The 22,626-nt window shown below is 37.8% G+C and overlaps 1 pseudogene; it reads left to right on the forward strand.

Annotated features, from left to right (window-relative positions):
• Positions 1 to 600: 600 nt before the first annotated feature.
• Positions 601 to 18,195, forward strand: LOC118806320 (annotated as a pseudogene).
• The last annotated feature ends 4,431 nt before the right edge of the window (positions 18,196 to 22,626 follow it).

Below are 22,626 nucleotides of genomic sequence, written 5' to 3' on the forward strand. Positions count from 1 at the left end.
CAGTCTTAGAAATTGGTTGCATGTTCTGCTTCTCATGAATACAAGTGATCCCAAACACACTTAATGATGTTTGAGGTCTGAACTCTGGACTGGTCAGTCTGTTGATTCTGAGATCACCAGCAGCTTCTTTGTTTTGCATATTTCCTTCTTTCTTGTCTACTTCCCTATCACAGTGGTGTCTACTGGGTCTTGCACTGTCGTTAGGAGGTCCATTTTCTCTGTATCTTTGAATAATGTCATGAGCTCTTGTTTTTCTCCTTTGCTTATTTTTCTTTTTCTTTATGCAAGTGGATTGTCTTACACCTAATCTCCTTAATGACCATGTTGACAGGACATTAAATAAATGAAAGGTGCGCTCTAACTTTTGTACATTACTGTATATAAGAATGCATTATATATTAAATAAATATATCATTGTTGTCGGAACAAAAGCTCCTATCTCCAAAATGGTAACTTTACAGAAGAAGGAAAAAACCTACTTTTAATGTAAGTCAATGGAACCAGACTTTTTCCAAGTCATTTTGGGCCGTTTCTTTTGGTCCATTCATCATGAAATTTACACACAATGTAAAGGACAACAGGTGTTAAAAAACATCAAAAATGGAGGTTTTCTTCTGACAGCAGAGATACAGTATATATGTTTCAGTTTTCACTGCATCATCAATTTTTTCTCCTGGTTCTGTTTTCTCTAGGTGACTGTGCTCCAGGTTGAATCCACAAGGCCTGATACTTTCTCCTTCTTGTTGGATCCAAGGCTTCAGAATGTGATCTTATACATCACAGGGCTGTCAATCAACTTCACACTGCAGAACCCTGCAGGTAACACACACATTTACACAGACACAGCTACAGAGTTAGATAGGTTTTGCTCCGACAGCAGCGATATTATTCTTTAAGAGATCCAAACCATTCATCTTTGCAATATGAAAAGGGGACATAATCAAATGAGGTGTGATAGCGTAAAGACAATATGATTATTTTAAGTGTTTTCAAGCTTTAATGTGAATTGAACAGAAAGCGATATGGCTGCTGAAAAGAAAACTGTTTCTGTGTGGAAATCGCGGGTGTGTTGATGCGTCATTCTGCCTTAAAATGGAACTCCAGGAGGGAAAAACGTGCCTGCAAGCATGAGGTGTGTCACCATATCTGGACAACTGATGTCAGTAAGTACAGTTAAGCAATATAATTCAGTGGGTCAAAGTGATTATATTATTTTCTGTTCAAACACACAAAATTATGCTTATGCAAAAGTAACAATGTTTACATGTTTAGACACTCCAACACATCACAAACTAGTAAGTTGAAGTAAATCAGTCATTGTTGGTGTTGTTATCAAACAAAGCAACACCAACAATGACAAATTAACCACAATCACAGCGAGACAAAAAAAATATGGATTATAATTAATACAGAAACATGTTTATCATGTTTAAAAAATAAGACCAGTAATACAGGGTGTCCCAAAAAATTGACATCATTTGAGATGTGAATATCTGAGTAACTAGTTATAGACAAACAAAATTAAATAGGCTTCAATACAACAATACAAGATTTATTTATCAAAATTTGAACAAGAAATTCAGAGGGATGTAGATTTTATAACCGATTTCACAGCTTCACAAATGTAATATCTTCCTGATACTGGTGGTCGTCCAGATCCCTTTGCCTGGCACAGACAGCCTTCCTCTTTGATTTTTTGTGCCATGTCCAAATCTGCTTTCCAGTTGGTGCATTTTTATTGAATTTTCTCGAAAATGCATGCTGCACACTCTTGTTTGACTGTGGTCGAGCATATTCTAACATACAAAATGCCTTTTCATTTCAAGTGAACGCCATTCTTCAACCTGAAAAAAAACATTTAAAAATTAAACTTGGTTAGTTTTTACACATTTTGTTAAAATTTGAGATCATTTGAGGGAGAATTGGCTGTTATTAGACTACAAAATGGTGTCATTTTTTTTGGGACACCCTGTATATCTAACATAGATTTACTGTATGCCTGTATGTAATGTATGTATTTTGTGTAAATGTGTATAAAGAGGTTATAGTCCCACATAATCCCATGCTATTTCACTTTTTCAGCATTTGTTTCCTGCTTAAATGTGTGTGTGCAATATGAATCACAGCTACTCATTAACCAGACATGTGCACTGACTTTTTTACTGACAACAGTGCACGCTCAGTTATGTCTCTGTGTGTGTGTGTGTGTGTGTGTGTGTGTGTATAAATACAGGACTGCACCATGTGTCACTACATATTCTGAGAGAACTTCTGAGCACCATCACAATAGCTTTAAACCCCCTGATCATCAGACCTTCATCTTCATCTTCCTAAAGGTAGGACTGCATAAAAGGAACAGTGATGTGTTATACTCAGCAGTGTGCACTGACACATTAATATGAACGTATATCATTGTACATGTGAACATGTTAAACATATATCAAATGAATATATTAAAATTGTCATATTGTATATTTTGTTCCTCTAAATTTAACTAAAACAGTTATAGAGTAAAATATTACAGTAAAACTTTTTTAGGCTAATAGATTATAGTAAAACTGCTATAGACTAAAACATTATAATAAAACTTTTATAGTGTAGTAGATTATAGTAAAATATGTTATGAGGTAATAAATTATAGTAACACTGTTATAGTTATAGTTATAGGTTAATTGATTATAACTGTTATAAGATAATAGATTATAGTACATCTATATTAGAATTACAGTAATTGTCATCAGATTCTGAAGTTATGTTTTTGTTCTGTCACCATTACCTTATGGAGATACAGAGAGATAGTGAAAGTAATTGATACTTAATTAACGCTTAATTGAGATCAGACTGTCCTTGCTAATCCAGCGAAGATGCTTTTTCCTGAAGATATTTATTCCCTTATGTTTACAAATCAAATCTTTACTCATTTAAATGAAAGACCTGTCAATTGCACTGTGTGAAAGATGACCATTTTAATTTATGTCTAATCGTTTTCTTGTCTGATCATTTGTTAGTATTAGGGATGCCACTTTTTCTTTTCCGGTATTGATACTGAAACCTTGAACACTGGCTATATTTAAAGTACTGGCTGTAATTGAAGCAGATTCATTATTTTTCTCCTCTGATATCAGATGTTTCTGTGGATACAGACCCGATACCGATACCTGTATCAGATCAGTGTCATCTCATATTATCATAAAGGGGCTGTTAATTTGATTAGGCTGAGTGCCTAATTGAGGAAGCAGTGTGTTTAGAAATAGGCTAAGCTACAAGGCCACAGACTTACCGTTAGCAAACAAGGAAACTCTGACTAACAGACATGAAGCAGGAACTGAAGGATGCTTACAGGAAATGCTTAGCTTTTAAAACATTGGACAGTAAACAATACTGTTGAATAAAACTCAGAAACAGTTGGAAAAATAGCACTAAAGATAAATAGTAGTGATTAAATATTTAATCTCCCCCAAAACAATTCTGTTGATATAAAAGTAAAATTGGCTAAACTTAAATCTGCTACCACGCTTCCAGCACAACTCATTGAAGTTCAAGTAACTTGATTTACTAGTGTTGATTTAACATATATTAGTCCAACTTATCTTACTAGATTTGATTTAAAAGTGGTCAGTTAAGTGCATTAAGCAAAATAAAGAATGTAAGTCTCTCCAACTCATAATGGCAACAGACTAATCTAAAGGTCAATATGCAATATATCAAAGATTGCATGTGATCACATAAAATTATCAAAAAGATTTCCCCTAACTCAAAATAGCTGTGGGATATTTTAAGTACCACAGACTTCATTTACTTCCAGGTGAAAATCCCATGAGGCCTAGAAAAACACTATTATTCTATTTTACTTGAATTGGTTGACTTTGGCTAATTTAACATTTGGTATGATTGTATTTTTTTTTAATACATACATTTTTTGCCTGTACAGAAAGAAAGATCATCATAAAGAGCCGATAGCCCTCACAGCTATTATCCTGTTTTCATTTTTGGTTTTTGTAGTAGTTTTGTATTATTGTATGCTGGTTTATTTTTGGGTTTACCTCTTAACTGCTGTCAGAATGACTCTCCTGTCCATGATCCAAAGATTTTAGCATTTGCTTTTAAGCATTGTGTCTTGTTTTGCTGAGCTCCATCATGTCACACCCAGCAAAATCAGGACAGCATGATTCTGTTTTTGATTCTGTGTTCTTGTTTTTACTAACAGGACAGATGGCATACTCACTGCTCTTCCTCTGTGCCCTGATTGGCTGGTCCCAGGCATTTCTGCCCACCCCATCGCTGGACATTGAAGGCCAGACTCACGAGGACATCACAAATCAGGCGCTACTCGAAGTAGCAATGGATGCTTGTAGAGAAGAAGCACAGAACGATGGACGGACCTTCAATCCACCAGTGAGATCATATAGCTGGGATCATTTATATATGACAGCCTATAGCAGTTGAGATAAAGGCTAATGTGTGTTTGATTTCTTTGGTGTGTCTGTTGTGTGTGCTGTAGACCCTGCTGAACCCGGAGAGCCTGCTGCGCGCCTGTTTAGGTGTGTCTGAAGATGCAGATCTGTCATCCTCATAGTTCCGGGAGCTGCTGAACGAGATCATTACTGAGAACATTTTAATTGACAGAGACCAGGACATAAGCTCCGCCCACCACTTCAATGATGAAGCAATTGGAAAAGGGCGGGATATCATTACTCAGGGTGTTTCCGTTGTCAAAGCCAACCTGCAGCAAGGCAACCTGGAGGCAGCTAGACGGGCACTTGGGGCGGTCACCCATACTATCCAGGTGAGAAGTAATGTCTGGGCTTCATCATGTATCAAGAAGACGTTGTGAGAAGCTGTAACTTATTTCTTCATTCTCAGATGTTCTGCACCAGTGGCATGGCATGGTCTTGCCAACTGGGAGGATGGTGCTGTTATTCATCACTATAACACAGTGGCTCAGTCTCATACTCTAGCTCCCTACTTGTTTCCATAACTGTTATTTATGCAAATTCGAACAATGCACATAAAGCCATGTGTTAAAGCTAAAGCTACTTGAATGCAAATACTTCTCCCTTGTGGAGACAAATAAATGAAAATACATGACAAAACTGTTGGACAGCACATATTACTGGCATCAAGCACATCAGCCTAGAGATAAACAGCGCAAGACCAAGTGAACACACACACTAGGGGGCAGTAAGCACACTTCCAGCCCTATCCATGGCAACCTTACAGTCACAAGGCTGGTTCCCTAACCTCCAGCCCACGACTGCCCCAAGTGCATGGCCAAATGTTTGTCAACACCTCTTCAAATTAGTGGTTTTGGCTATTTCAGCCACAGCCACTGCTAATAAGTATGTAAAACGACACATACAGCTATGCAATTTCCATAGACAAACACTGGCAGTACAATGCGGCATATTGAAGAACTCTGACTTCCCAGAAGAGTGGAGGCTGTAGCAGCTAAGGGAGAACCACAGTATTAATGGCCATGGTTTGGGAAAGGATGTTCTGCAAACACATGTAGATACAATGTTCGTATGTCCACATAATTGTAGTGTATTTCATATTTTAGCTCCTTCTGTTCCTCAGTGTGCTGAACATTCTCTGGCTTCATGTTTTGTTGTCTGCAGGATTTCTACAGTCACAGTAACTGGTTTGAGCTGGGAAATCTGGACCCTTACCCAAACTTACTGCGCCCTGACCTTCCACTCCAGAACCTTGCAGGTGTGTGTATGAGACCATATGTGAATATATGTGTATGTTACCGCACAGTCTGACAAAGTTTCTGTTTCTGTTTAGACGCAAACACCCCAACCTGTAATGACTGTCAGGAGAAGGTGTGTCCTAATGTTATTCTACCCGAGATACTCAGTACAAACACACTGACCTCAGGATACCTGAGCTTCACACCACAAGGTACGACCCACAAAACACACACAAACACTGCTTACAGCTTCACTGATGGAGCAAGTTTGGAGTTATTCTGTATTCTCTCTCTCTCTGTTTAGGTAAATGTAACCATGGTGACAGCACCAGGGGTGGAATCAATAAGGACTTTGGTGGTGGTGATCTGACCCCAGATGGGACTGACCCTCACCTGGCTGCTTTTGATGCTGCAACTCAAGCCACTAAAGCCCTACTGCAGGACATCCGTATCGCATTCGGAAACACAGTGTTCTTACGGTATACACTCCAGTCTGTTTGTAGCCCCCCCACACACACAAACACACACACACACACATATACACATGTTCAGACATACACAAACACACCAGGCCGAGGTAGACTGAGAACATCCTAGTCCAATCACTGTTCACAGAAGACTTTTAAAGGCTCTTCCATAAAATGCACATCTCTCATTACCACTACAAAATCAAACAAGTCAAGTCAATAGTAATAACTAGACTTGTTTTTAAAAGGTATATGTGACAGTGGTAGGGTTTTAATAGTGAGGAAAGGAAAAAACAGTTCATTCTGTGCTCTCCTATACTGGAAGCATGGCGGAGGTAGTGTCATATCTAGCCATGTAGTAAAATCTCTGGAATTAATGTACTTATTGCTGGCTAGGGGTGGGAATCTCTAGGCACCTCACGATTCGATTCGATTACGATTCAGAGGGCTGCGATGTGATTATAAAACGATTATTGATGCATCTCGATGCATCTATTTTCTCTATACAAGATTTCTATTTTCTTACTGTCTGAGGACTTGGTAGCTTTAAGGCAAAGTATTTGTAATGATCCATAATGCATTTACATCCAATATCTTTTATTAATAAAACAAATGGAAGTGATGTGGCAAGTGAATTGGAAGGCTCTCATTCACTGCTGTTGTTTGGAGCGCATGAGACGCTGCTGCCACTCATCTGCGATAAAATGCACTGTTAGGGTGAAATAAGATCCAGTGGTGATGGATGACCACACAGCACGTTACAGCTATTCTACCCGTTTTCTTTAGTGATTTTATAACTTCGGTTTTGGTGTCGTTGTAGAGAAAGGGGTGGGGGGATCGCTGTGTCAGTAAAATATCTTCGAGGCAGGATGTGTGCCACATAGCGCGAAAGCCCAGTTTCGCAACGACTGAGAATAGGCGTGCAGACTGCAGGTCATCTTGCAATGAGGTTTCGCCGAGCGAGTTGCGAACAAAAATGCATCTAAGAATCAATTTTTTCCCGCACCCCTATTGCTGGCATAACTAAAGATGGCTGCTAATGATTTTCAAAGTATATGCGTATCATGTCTGCCTATTTACTTCAACAATAGGACACGAGAGGGAGTGTGTTATCTCAGAAACTATCATAGCTGTGTCGCAGACACAAGCTGAAGGTGAGTGATCATCTCATCTGTGATGTTATTCATGATAACACACAACCTTAAGTGTTCTGTTGGTTTGTATAGAGCAGTTTTGCAAAATGAAGGAAAAAGTAGTGCAAAAAAGGCTTTCCAGCTTGGAGTAAAATGACTGTTGTTACAACCACTAGTCAGTGAAATGAGACAGTATCAGAAATAATTAGGCGATGAGCTGTTAATCTAAATACTCAAAAAAAAAAACATGGATTCATTACAGAGCATCAGCAAAAAACAATGATCATGGCAGTATAATAATTATGAACGAACTCTCTCTCTATGTTTTACAGCATGTTGGGTGTTACTCGTTCTACAGTGATGTGTTTTGTCATTGATACTACTGGAAGTATGACTGATGACATGGCTGAGGTGCGGAGACTCACCGCGAAAATCATTGATGATAACAGAGGAACTCCAAATGAGCCTTCCTTGTACATCTTAGTTGAATTCAATGACCCTGGTTAGTGTTAATGTTCCTGTGTGTTTCTGTCAGATGTTAAGATTGTTTAGAGTGTGAGTCATGGATATATACACATACAGAGGGGAAGCGAGTATTCAGACACTTTTGGTTTTGTTATTTAATATCCTTCCAGTGCATATGTCCATTTTAAATTTATACACATAGGGCTCAATTTCAGTGGTCATAACAAGCTAAAAAATAAGGCGTGAACTCGCACATGGTGCCAGCAGTACAGGCTCTAATTCAGTGCAGAGCAGCACAAGTGGGTGGAGCAAAAGTGAACACATTATCAAAAGGCATGGTTAGGTGTGCTGCAGCAACAGCTAATCAGATCAACTCCATTTAGAGCCACTTGCAGACTGGAAATGCAGCAGTGTGATATTTCCCTGATAGTGGAGGTTCACTGCCTTCCTGCAAAACAGATGGAATATTTTTATTGTATGAATAGAAAATTGGTAAGTTTGCTATTTTAAAGTCTTGTTATATGTATTGTTACTATTATAAAATACTGGAACCTATCCTAGTGCTCATTGGGCGGAAGTCAGGAAACACCATGGACAGGCAGCCAGTCCATCACAGCGTAGACACACACATTCACACACACACTCACTAGGGCCAATTCAGCATCTCCAACTGGCCTGACTGCATGTCTTTGGACTGTGGGAGAAAACCAGAGCACCCGGAGGAAACCCACACAGACACGGGGTCAACATGCACACTCCACAGAGAAAGGACTCTGATTGCCTGGCCGCATTAAACTAGAAATAAACTACAAACAGTAGTAGTGACACGTCACTAAGCCAAATAAAACTGAAAAAAATATATAGGAAAAGAATATGAACAAAAAAATGTATTCATAAGCATAAACAAAGATTCCTACCTGAAATTCTCTACAGAAGTACAGAGCCATAGCAAAGATCTTAAACATCCCTATCAGTACAACTGGTTTGATAGTATGCATGTGGAAAGCTGATGGAGCAACTAATTGTCCCTGGACAGGTGCGGGATTTCACAACATGCTCTCAGACCAAAGCTAAGGATGGTGCTGTCATTGCCTAAGCAGTCTAATGTCTTGAATTCCCTTGAACATTTATGGATTTAAAAATTGCGGAACCTCATAACTTTGGGGAATTGAAGACTGTTTGTGAAGAGGAACTGGAAAATTTGAACCACAGTGCCGCACTGTACACTTTTTGAAACTGTAACTTCTAACAACAGCTAATGCTAATAGTACTAATGCTATTAATTAGTGGTATCTGAATACATTTTTCCCTATCAAATTAGTTTTGCAAACATGTCTTTGTTTATACTGATCAATAAATATGTTTTTGTTCATATTTCAATTGCGTATAAATTTGAGGTGGATAAATGCACTGGAAGTATATTAAACAACAAAAGTCCCAATGTTTCCCCTTACTGTATCTGTTGCACGTACAGCATATATGTATGTATAATGTGTATGCGGGTGTGTGTGTGTGTGTGTGTCTGTGTGTGTGTGTAGAAGTGGGACCAGTGACCAGTACCACAGATCCAGAGGAAATGAAACGGATTGTCAACAACATTAGAGTTTCTGGAGGTGGGGACATTCCAGAGTTAAGCCTATCTGGAATACGGGTAAGAGAGTGTGGAGGTGTGCGTGTGATTATGTGTTCATTTTATATTAATTACTGTAGATGTAATATTTCCCCTGTTGTTTCGTGAATGGTTTTTATGTACTCCCACCAGCTGGCACTCACAACAGCCCCTCCCTCATCAGACATCTTTGTGTTCACTGATGCCCCTCCTAAAGACACAGAACTACTAGACACTGTGAACTCACTGGTGGAAAGCACCAGGTCTAAGGTGAGTCTGTTTACCACTGTGATGTAAAAAGTTTAGGTGTCTTTCTTTATTGTAAACTCTCGCATTTGAAAACTGTGACAAAAGTGCTAAAATTAGTTCTAGCTAATTTAGAGTATTTAAAAGCACTTCATCCACAGAGAGCAAAATAACATTTCAGTGCAATGATTCTACCTCACTTGACTTACTGTCTGAAAAGCTCAGACAAACCAGTAGCACAGCGTTCAGATTCATTTTACATGCCTATAAACAGACTTTAAATGTGCTAGACAGAAAAAGTAATCGCCGCCATCCCTGGAAGACTCTCGTCGAACAGAGTCTAATGAGCTGAGATAGTATTATTAACTTCTATAATTTAGACCCACCGCCTCTTAGTGAGTTTATTACACAGAACCCCCACAGTAACAGGGTCCTTAAAGGGGAACTCCACCAATTTTTAAAAAGTTCTGCACAATTAAAAAGTTGAGATGTAAACAAAGTCATTCCGAGTGGTTTGGTGTAAAATGTTCCGTTGTAGAGAAACTTACAGAGTCAGAATTGTCCACAGTGGTGGTGACAGGAACCAGACATGTTTAACTGAAGAGTTTAATGTCTCTGAAAGCTCCCTCACAGCAAGTTATTACACAAAATAATTATGATCAGGCTGAAATATTGTGTAATGACAGTCTTGTCATAATGTTTTAGCCTGAAATGTCTTGTTAATCCATTTATTTTCATGGCGGAGGGGTACATGCAGGGTGTTTTAAGCCTGTAGTCCCCACAGAAAATTTATTTTTTTCAGATTTTCCATTATGTTCCCATTATCAACATTATATATAAAACTCAGAAGACGTGTAGGGTCACTGGGGGTTTGGTTAGTAAATAAAATGGCTATATTTGTGTTGTAGACATGGTGACCCTGGTTCCGAGTCTGTAACTTTCTCTACAACAGATTCTTTTATGTCAAACTTTATACAAATGAGATAGATAGATGGACATGAACTAACAGCATGTTGTATGCATGTGTGTGTGTTTGTTTTTGTGTCTGTCTGTCTGTCTGTGTGGGACAGTTATCGTTCTTGCTGACTAATGCTCTAAACAGAAGAAGGACGAGGAGGAGTGCACTGACGAACCCGACCAACTCTGTTTACCAGCAGCTGGCTCAACTCTCAGGTGGACAGGCCATCGAGGTCACCAAAGACACACTTCCACTGGCCACTGCAGTCATTGAAGACTCCATTACATCTTCACTGGTGAGGAGGTTATACTCTTTCATGTACTGTTTCTATTAATCTCTCTCTTTTTCTCTCTCTAAATATATGTATATACACATATAAATGTAGATTTTTTAGTTTTCACTACTATTTTCTTTTTCTCCTGGTTCTGTTTTTTTCTAGGTGACTGTGCTCCAGGTCGACTCCACAGAGCCTAAAACTTTCTCCTTCTTGTTGGATCCAAGGCTTCAGAATGTGACCTTATACATCACAGGGCTGTCAATCAACTTCACGCTGCAGAACCCTGCAGGTAACACCCACATTTACACAGACACAGCTACAGAGTTAGATAGTTAGAAGATTACCTTTTAATGAGGCACACATAGTAATTAAGATGACACAAAGGACTGTGGTTGAATGCATTTAAATAAAATTCCACTAGTTCTAATGAGAAACTATTTTTTTATTTCAGAATAATTCATATATCGATATCAACGTCACTATGTATATTTATCTTAGAAACCATTTGGATCAAAAGTCTTTAGGATCATTTAAAACATACGTGTAACCAAAACTTCTGACTGGTATTACACTACAGTACTGTGCAAAAGCTTTATTCAAAAGGCCATTAGGTACAAATTATTAATTTTTCAGCCTCTGGAAAAGCAGAAAACACATATTTAACAGGAAATTACCCAGCAACCTCAAAGAAATATACTATACAGTAAAATCAAATGTTTATGTATTTATTATGTCCACTCTTTGACTTTATTGCAGCTTTCATTCTTTTCAGGAAAATTGCTTTGAATATTTTGGTAAAATCTGGAGGGATATTCTTCCACACCTCCTAAGTTCAGTGTTAGAAGTTGGTTGCATTTCCTGCTTCTCCAATTATTCCCAAATACATTCAGTGAAATTGAGGTCTGGACTGTGCATACTCTCTATGCATGCTAACCAAACTTCAATATGTACTGTGTTTCAGGTGAGTCTCAGGATAATACAGCTGGATCAGGCCCTCTGGCTTCAGTGTTTCCAGTGGGGAATCTATATAGGGTGTCTCTGAATGAAGGGAACCTAACAGGCAGATGGCAGATCACTATCAGATCTCCTCAGGCTTACTCTCTCAGAGTCACAGGTATATAATGGAATAAGAGCCTGAACACTGTGATTTTGGTATTATGGATATGTTATTATGCAGTATTGTGGGATAATGAGCAAACGTTTTCATCTGCAGGACGTAGTGCCTTGAATTTTATGTCCCAGTTTGTTGAGGTGTTTGATGGACCACATCCTGGATTTGCCCAGATACCAGCCAGACCCCCTGCAGGTAAGCCTGCCTACACTCCATATGAAACTCCCTTTCGTCATCGTACCACTCTTCAAAAGTTTTTAATCACATGACAAGTTAAAATTTCTCATCTTATATACCATAATTAGTTGTTTGAAGTGTTTTGGAATCAACAAGAATTTATTAAGTGGCAATTTGTGGGTATAGAATTGTAAGGTTCTGTGTAGTTTTGAGATATTTAGGATATTAGTAGAATATTTCACTTTCAAAATAGCAAAACTTATATCGTATATTCAACTTTCATATCTTAATGAATTTTGATCGCTAAATGTTGGAAATAGTCTTTTCTGGAATGGACCGAACTAAGACAGAACCTTTCAGTTCTGAGAGCTCTCACTAAGTTTAAAATTATAAGGTTCTATATATATAATTATAAGATTCTTCATAAGGTAGAAATATTCTAAAAGGAATGAAAAATTCACAACACTGTTCAAGATGTAAACTCCTTTATCATAAATGATGACAATAAAGTCATCTGTTTTCACGTAATACGATGAAATACATTGTTTTACATTCAATTTCTTATTTTTGTATTATATTCATTTTAACGTAGGTTTTATAAGCCATGTCAGTATCATCAGCATGAGATCAGAACTTTGAAGCATATTAACTATATTATAAAGTATTATGAAGTACAGAGAATATGCTTATTTGCTGAGTTAAACATTTGAGGGCAGTCATGGGCTGTAGGTTAGGGAACCAGCCTTGTGACCGGAAAGTTGCCAGTTCGATCCCCTTGACCAACAGTACATGACTGAAGTGCCCTTGAGCAAGGCACCTAACCCCCAACTGCTCCCCGGGTGCCATGGATAGGGCTGCCCACCACTCTGAGCAAGTGTGCTCACTGCCCCCTAGTGTGTGTGTTCACTAGTGTGCATGTGGGTGTTTCACTGCATGGATGGGTTAAATGCAGAGGTCTAATTCCTCTGTGTGCAAAACACAGTTGGCTAATGGTTCTGACTTCAATTAAATTCAACTGAAAAAAAAAAGGTTGTGGCCTGTGCCAACATTTTGGAACATGTTTTATGTATTCCAGTGTGTTAAACTTAGCAAATAAATAGAAATTTGCAGAAAAATAGCGTATTTAAGTATATTCCCTGCAGATGTGTTAATGCTTAGAATTGCAGGAGTTGTCAGCTGTCATGCTGCACATGTTTTTTTAAAATGAAAATAATTCATTTGTCTTCAGTTTGTTTGGCACTTACTTGCATGAGTTAGTAAAATCTTACACTCCACTTACTTGTTGCTGGATTAAGCCGCTCCTGCTTAAACCAACAACAATAACAATGATGGCCAAGTCCAAGAATAAGAGCTTCTGCAGCATACCCAAGCATCCGAGCTCAAAGCAAAAACAACTGTACCTCAGTTTTGAAGGCTTCTTAACTGAGAAGGAAGAAGAAAAATGGGTTTGTGCGATTAGAAGGGATGAAGGAATACACACTGTCATATGGAACATTCAGCATTTCACTAAAGTTACACTGAAGGCAGTTTATGCTTTAAAGTTTGTGCTGTTTCCAGCCACTTTCAGTGGAACAGTTTTTATGATCCCCCTCAAAAGCTGTCAGCATTTGAGAGAGCAAGTTATTGACACCTATATACATTTACACATATTTACACATACTTTTATAACTCTGTAGACGTCAGCTGATGTTATCATACTCGGATTGATGTGAAGGAATTCTTCTACGAAGATTGTATATCATTTGTTCAGCTTGGACTCCCACCTTGTTGCATGTCTGATGTTGTCCAATAATTCTGGACACATCCTCGAATTTCAGTCTTGGTATCTATGACAAAGATGAAGTAATATGCCTTTCCTTGGTGAGCTTAACAGATATAAATGGCAGTATTTCTAAGGTTAATAATTGTCTGTAAGGCAAAAGTGTTTCAATTTGTTTCACCCAGCGTTTGTGTTTCCAGTTTTTTTTGTGAAAAGGGACTATATTCTGTAAAAGACTGTAGATGGAAGAAAGCTTCTAGTCCTCTCTATAGGCCCCTATAGAAAGTGTTGATGAAGACCACGCCAGTACATTTACATTGTTACCTAGAAAAACCATGTGGACTTTTATTTAGAGCTTCTTAAGACCTGTTAGCCCTTATAAATGTTAAAGAGATTTCTCATTTCCATCATTAGTCTAGCATCTCAGCGATGGGTAAATGATTCCTGTGTCTAGTTTAGATTCTGCAGATTCCATAGACATGCAGTCATAAATGGATCCATTGTGAGCTTAAATGTAAAGGTAGCAAAATATTTCCAGGAATGGCTCGGAGCTCTCGCTTATTTTACTTATATTCACTTACAATATCATTGCAACATGTAATTTCACTTTTGCATGCGACTAAACGTAGCTTTGACGAAAATGTCACATACAACCTTATAAGGCCATAAATGATCAATTTCACCGACTTTTTTTTGTAAATTCGTCTGTCTCAAGATTTAAAGATCACTTTTGAAACATGATTTATTCTGGCATTTCTGTGTTTGTGTTACAGGTCAGAATACAACTCTCCTGATAACAGTAACGGGTCTTGATATGCTGTTTGGAGTGGAAGTCGGCCTGGTCAGCGCAGACGGAGAGCTTCTGAGGAACACTAGTGTAACGAGACTGAGAGAGGGGACATATCTTGCCAGAGCGCTTCACCTCCCAGACGTACCCCTTCACTCTTCTGCTGATGGGGCAGGAGGCAGATGGACGGCCCTTCCAAAGGCAGTCGAGCACTCAGATCCAGGCGTCGCAGATCACAGTGCAGGTCAGGAGCTACAGCAGTGTAAAGGAAAAAGAGTATATGGTGTAAATCACATTTCAGTTGCTGATGTTCTCCTGTCTTACTTTAATCTGACAGGTCCAGAGGACGGTCGTCTTGGCACCAGGTGAGTCCGTATCTGTCCCCTTCACTGTGGAAACTCGTGGGATCGAGGGTGCCATCAATACAAGTGCCCGGGATGATCAAAGATTTGTGACTGGATTTACAAGCAGGTAAATACTTAGATGGACAAATAAATAGTTTAGCCTGGACAAAACAGATCAGTGTTTTGCTCATTAAAGGAAGATTCCAGTGTTTTTCAACCTAATCTCTGTCTACTGCCCCTGTAGTATATGATCAATTACCATGGACAAATATTTGCCTGTAAAAACAGAAAACCTGACTCAAACACATTGTAATAGAAGCCAATGGGAAAGCGCTGCAGCACGCATTTGCTTTTGTTATATGTGCTGAGTGAACAGGTTTTCTGCCCTTTTTTCAGGGAAGTACAGGGAAACACTGATCAAATTAATCAAAATTACTGTCTGTGGTAATCGACTGTATGCCACAAAGCTCATTATTAAAAAGCATCACGAAATAAACCTCTGAATAATTTCATTCCATGACATAAATCTATTGTACTACATGAGGATGAGAATACACAGAAATTAGAAAGTTGCATCGAAATTGTCTGTAGTAATCGACTGTATGCTACATATAAAACATATAAAGTAACTAGAGTAAACATATTAAAGACATGTAAATATTGTACCCATTTTATCAATATGATTTGACCAGTTGTTGATTTTACAAAGGCCTAGGCTAAATCTGTATCTCTTTAGAGCTAACTGTGTATCTGTTTGTCACAGATTAAACCTAGGCGCAGCAGGTAACGCTACTGGCTTAGTGAGTCTGTCCATTCCCTCTGGAAGCCCATCAGGGACCACCTCAGTCATTACCATAGAAGCTGTGACAACTGCAGCTCGTCAATCAAACTTCGCCCTCCTCCGTGTGTCTGTCATCCAAAGGGTAAAAACTCTCTGCATAAAATATAATTTGTAGTAAAAGAAAGGAAGAAAAAAGGTGTTCAGCCAGTTGAAGCTGCACTTTGCAAGATTTTTTGTAAAAATCTAGAAAAAAATACTAAAATGTGGTGCTGCAAGTCGACCTGTAAAGTCTGAAATAATGATTTACAGAGGTGTCTGGTCAGATTTTGCAGCAAAAAATTTTAGGTCTCTAATGCAAAATTACATTACATTGATGAAGATATGATGACAATATTAGATAATTCACTCACATCCTCAGAGGTTTGTACAAAATGTTCTACCGCATGTTGTGTTCAATTACACATTTCGACCAGAGAGGTCTCCAAATCCCTGAAACTTACACAGTGCAGCTTTAAGCAATAAACAACTCACAACAGTAAATAAACAACGAACAGTCAATAGACAAAAGAGTCTGAACACAATAAAATGAAAAATACATTGTTGCTGTTGTACAAAAACCTTGTATCTCTGATGTGAACTTTATAGGGAAAGAAAAGCACGTTCTAAACTTGCATGTTGTGTCATGAGATATTATTTCAAGTCATTTCTATTCGTCCACTCATGATGAATTATTCACATAATGTAAAGGGTAGATGACATTTCCAACTGGCAAAAATGAAAAATAACAACCAAAAAAAGTGAGGTTTTGACATGACTGTGATGATTTACCCTACCACTCAAAAGTTTGGAAACACTTGCTATTTGTTTTTTTGTTTGTTTTGTTGTTTTATAGGATAATAACTTATATCGATTCAGATGTTTTATTCAGTATTTCAAGAAGTGAAATAAATAAAACCTAATACTCTATAATTTTCTCTTCACGTTAATATTTTGTCAAGTTATCTGCCTTGAAATTTTAGCTCGACTCTCGAAATAGTCATGTGCAAAAGTTTGAACACCTCTTGTTATATTTTTCTTGATTTTCTAAGTGAAAATACCCCTTCACTACAGAGACAAAGATTAAACATGACACTTGTCTGCAAATTTTAGTGCAAATTTCTGTTTATTCACTGAATTAAACATATTGGAAAAAAACATAAAATTTGCCATAACTTTTGCACAAGCCATATTATGTTTTTAATTTTCCCCCAATATGTTAAATTGGGCAAATAATCAGTAGTTGTGCATTAAAATGTGCAGAAGTGTGTTCTCTGTAGAGGATGTGTAATTTTTTACTTTGAAAATCAACAAAAATATGTAATTTAACCAGGAAATCCTAAACTTTTTAAAGATTATTATGAATTCTGCATATGTTTTTTTTATAACTTCATTCTTATATCATACAGCTTCTCAGTCATTTTAGAATATTTGTTCATTATTCTGTTCAAAATTTCTTAATCTTTACTTACAGCTTTCTGGTGTCCTGCTAATTAATTGAAGCCCATTAAGTTGTGCAGGACAAGCTTATTAGAATCATTTCATACATTTGTTTGTCAAGCCAGTTTGGTATTATATTGTTGAAAATTTTTGAGCCATGATTCCAAACTTTTGAAGTCAAGTGTATAAAAATTAAGGAGTGAAAAAAGATCATCTCTGAATAAAATCAATCATAGAACAGTAAAATATTTACAAATTAAACTAAAAGTGAGATTAAAAGATTTGTTTTTAGCCTGTATGTAACAAGTGTTGCAGTATCTGAATTTAGAACATTAATTCCATAACTTTCCATACTAGTCTGCATACAAATGTCTATTCTGCCGCTTTATGAATGCAATAATATGTGTATGTTCTGCAGGACATTGACATCACTCCGCCAGTGTGTCGTGTGCTGAATGAAAGTTTGGACTGTCCTGTCCCGTGTGGGAATGCTACGTGGGAGGTGACGTTACTCATGTCGGATGGTAACGGCACTGGACTCCAGTATCCTCACATATCCATCACCATCCCTGACACACCCATCAACGAGACGTCCACTGCGATCATCGATCAGGTTAAGGATGAAAACGGCTACAATGCAACTTTGCTGACCTACAGAGCATCCTGCTGTGTAACCAGTGTGGAGATTTCTGCTGTGGACAACGAGGGCAATGTGGGCCGGTGCGACTTCAGCATCAGACGGCCCAGCACCACGGGGCCTCCTCAGACCACGATCAGCTCAACCACAAGTCACCCAACCACAAGCAGACCATCCTCCAACATCAGCCCCACAGCTCCCTCCAATGGCCCTAGACTAACTGTATCACTCTGTACCACTTTACTACTGCTGGCCCTCACAGCTCTAATGCTTTAGTTTACATTTAGTGTATAATAATTAATTTATACAGAGACTAGTACTTTATACACTTGTTTCAATACATACAAGCCAATTACACATACAAACTGCTTAACCCTCCCATGTTGCTTAGGCCATGTAAGCCTTTGCCCTCATTTACTGTACTTCCCTGCTAAAACTGGAGGTGAAACATAATAGTCTTTGTGTTAATGTTCAACTGTGGATGACATTTTTTGTTCTGCCTCAGAAAAATATTTTTTTTTTACCACTTATTATTACCTAGTATTATGTAATAGTAATAGTAATGTATTATGTGAGTATGGGCAAACTATATTGTACAATAATGACATTTTTACAGTGGATTATTGCATTAATTAGATTATAATGTAGTACTTTGACTGCAGGTTAACAACATTCTGTTTTTCTGAACAGCTAATTGTAATTAGGGCCAGGTTATCACTTTTGTTGTTATATTAATAGGACTTATGTGGAATTTATACCACCTATGTTCAATAAATGTTTTGTACCAATGTTGAAATATGTGGTAAAAAATCAATTTGACTCCAAATTGTTTAGTTTAGTTTCAAAGTTACATTTTATGATACACTTTTTTTAAGTAAAAAAAAAAATTGTTAAAGCGGCACTATGAACGATTGTTTTGTTGAAGCTGAAAGAAGTAGCATTGCTGAGACAAAAAGTCACCCTTTAAAGCCTGAAATAGGCATTTTAAAAAGGTGTGGGGTGTTTTTTAGGAGTTTTTAGGACCATGTCATACGTCTTTACCTCTTAACGTCACACATACATGCTCAAAAAAGTCTGGCTCAATGTTTGGGTCTTAAATGCAAAAACATAAGATACAATGACAACTATAGAAACATGTATATTCAATGCAGTAAACACTAACCTGTTTTTAATAAGTGATATATACATTTGTACCTGTCCAGGGTGTTTCCTGCCTTCCGCCCAATGACAGCTGGGACAGGCTCCAGCAGCCCTGCTTTAAGCCTTCATATTCCAACAAAGGGTTAAAATAGCAACATGATTCACATAACAGATCACTCATCAGACTCTGTCCTCAAAATCCAGAGTGATTTTATCCACCTGTAACCACCAATCAGCCAACAATCCAGCTCCAAAATCAACCAAACACCACTCGCTACTGTTTTATTACATCTCTGCTTTTAGCCTTCATATTACAAACAAAGAGTTAAAAATAGTGACATGATTCACACCAGAACACTCAGAGGAACCTGACCTCACTAGCCAGAGTGAGAGAAACCAGCTCTAACATCCCCCAACCCAGTAATACAGCACAAACACACAGCCAGATCACTGTAAAACCTGCTATTAGCTCTCTGCTTTAGCCTTCATATGGCAAAAAAAGATTTAAAGGATTGTATGTTATTCATATTTTATGTCTTCTTCTTTTATGTCTTCTTCTTCTTTATTCTAATAAACAGTCAGTTAAACCATTGGCTTTTCATATATGAGTTTCCAAATTTGTTAAAAATGCAGGGTTTCTGTCTGGGTCTGGAAAGTCTGGAAAAGTGTCTGAAAACTCAATTCCAAACATGCAGGGCCGTTCTTTGCGCTAGGCAACAGTAGACAGCCACCCAGAGCCCTCATGAGCCAAGAGCCCCATGAAAATACAAATTAGTGCAATACAATGCATTTCAGTAAGTACAGATTAAGGGCGTCACAAAAAGATGGGTCTTCAGTTTGTGTATGATGACCATAAAACAGGCCTTTATGATATCACAGCACAATGCAACTACATAATTGATATCCCTGTTTGCCAAACCCTGTCACTTTCTTAGTCACCCAAATTTGATCAAGTCTTCTAAAGATGAGCGTCTATCAAATGAGTTATTAGTTAGCTTACAAAATAAAACGTGACGCTGAAAGCACAACGAAAACGTTTGCAAAAGTATTGCACACAAATTAAGGGGAAATTTAATTACTTTGTAAAACATCCCTCCTGCAGCCTGATTGACCATTCAACCTTCTCCTCCTCTAATCTGGATGGCTATCTAAATTTTGCTCATCTAACGTTTCTTCTGAAATTGGGGTTATTAGGGAGTTTATGCCCATTTGCTGCAGTAACAGCCTCTACTTTTCATTGAAGACTTAAAAGACTTAATGTTGGAAAACTGCTGTGAGGATTTGATGGACCATGATGGAGTCCATCACAGGGCATCACACCTATCTCCAGTTAGCCTGAATGCATGTCTTTGGACTGTGGAAGGAGAACATGCAAACACACAGGTTGCCCATGGTTGCTCAGCCAGGGAATCGAACCTAGGCCCTTCTTTCTGTGAGGTGCCCATCCCATATCAAGACCAGTAGATTATAGAAAACCTATTATGGTCTATGAGATTATGGCAAAACTGTGATGGGTTAATTGAGTATAGGAAAAAAGAACATATTATATGGTCGCTGTCCACAGAAAAACAAGTATCTCCAAAATGACAGCTTTACAGGAGAGGGCAAAAACATACTTTTAATATAAGTCAATGTAAAGAGATTTTATTTCAAGCAGTTTTTGAGCATTTCTATTGGTCCATTCCTCATGACATTTTCACATTAATGTAAAAGGCAGCTGATATTGATTTTTGGACAGCAATGATATGTATAAATATCATATCCCTTAACCCTTGTGTGGTGTTCAGGTCAGTGGGACCCATTTTCAATGTTTACCTAAAGAAAAAAATATGCAATTTATTATAATTTCAACCTCGGATTTATCTGCCTGTGCTCATTTTCTGTGAAAAACATATGAAATAACACATTTTTAGTGTCTTCACACTGTTCACCCCCACACATTTATATTACACATGTGGTGTTGGGTGAACCCGTGGGGAATAAAAGTGTGGAGGTGCTGTGTCCTTCACTCTGTTCTCCTCCTACATGGCCTGCTGTTAGTGTGTGTGTGTCTGTGTGTGTGTGTGTGTGTGTGTGTGTTTGTATATGTATGTGTGTGTGTGTGTGAGGGTGGACAACATGCACGGGCTGCTGACTGGCTACAGCTGCTAAAGGAGAACCCTACGCTGGACACTTATGATATTTTAAACATCTGGTATTTTTACATAGATTGTTATGGCTGTATTGATTAAAAAAACAATAATATGGTGGGTCCACCTGACCACTGAGTAACAAACACATCAACACCACACAAGGGTTAAGACATCCAAACCATTCATCTTTACCTTATGAAAATGGGATATAATCAAATTAATTGTGATAATATGATCGTTTTAAGCATTTTTAGTTGTGCTGTGCCAGAGATCCAAGAAAGCATTAATGTGAAGTTAATTGAAAGAGATATTCCTGACAAAAGGAAAACAGTTATTCCAGACACAGATGATTTATGTGGATTTCTAGGGAATCCTGGGTGTGATAATAGATCATTGTGCCTCAATAAGGAACTCCAGGACTGCTAAACATGCCTGCGTGCGTGAGGTGTGTCACCATATCTGGAAAACTGATGTCAGTTAAGTGCATTTAAGCAATATAATGCAAATGCAGTGTGTCAGAAAAAGCATATTTTTTCCTGTTCAAACACACCAACACCATGCTGATGTAATGTGATGTTTACATTTGTTTGGCCACTCCAGAAAGCATTAAAACAAACAAATGAACAAGAGAAAACCAGTAACCAGTAAACAAAGCAGCACCAACAGGGAGAAGCTACAACCAAAAAAAAACAGCAATGCAAAAAAGAGAGAAAACACTAAAAAAGACAAAAAAGAAAATACTGAATGTATGTATTATACATAAAATGGGGTCCCAAGATCTGAGACCCCTAATGAAAGTACTTCTAATTTGGCATTCCAATCTAATTTAACACAAAGTTTTTCACTACAAACTATATTCTCAGCATAACAATTTGAGTGAAAATTAGAGTCTTACCAAATTAGAAAATTAATTTCATAATTTCTTAGTATTTGGTACAGCAAGCAGTCCCTTTGCTCTAAATTTTTAACTTTTCTGTTGTTAATTTCCAGGTTTAAGTGAAAAACATGCCACTTTTTCTATGTGGTCTTAGATTTCTGGACCCCACTGTATATATGTGTGAATATTTATATACAGATTATAATCTCATACTAGATCACTTGATCTGCTTTTGAGTCTGTTTCCTGCTTATACTTATATCTGTAATATAAATTATAACTAATCGTAAACCGCTCATGTTTATGACTTTTCCTCTAACACCTCATTATTCCAGTGTATGCTCAGTTATATCCCTGTGTGTATAAATACAGGACAGACCCATGTGTCACTACAGACTCACACTGAGAGCAATTCTGAGCACCATCAGAACAGCATTAAACCACCTGATCATCTACATCTTTATCTCCCAAAAGGTAGGACTGCATAAAAAGTCATACTCAGACTTTACATTCACTCATGCATTAATATGAGTAGTAATTATTAGAACTGTCCATATAT

This window comes from Colossoma macropomum, unplaced genomic scaffold (assembly GCF_904425465.1).
Source record: "Colossoma macropomum unplaced genomic scaffold, Colossoma_macropomum, whole genome shotgun sequence".
Classification (NCBI taxonomy): Eukaryota; Metazoa; Chordata; class Actinopteri; order Characiformes; family Serrasalmidae; genus Colossoma; species Colossoma macropomum.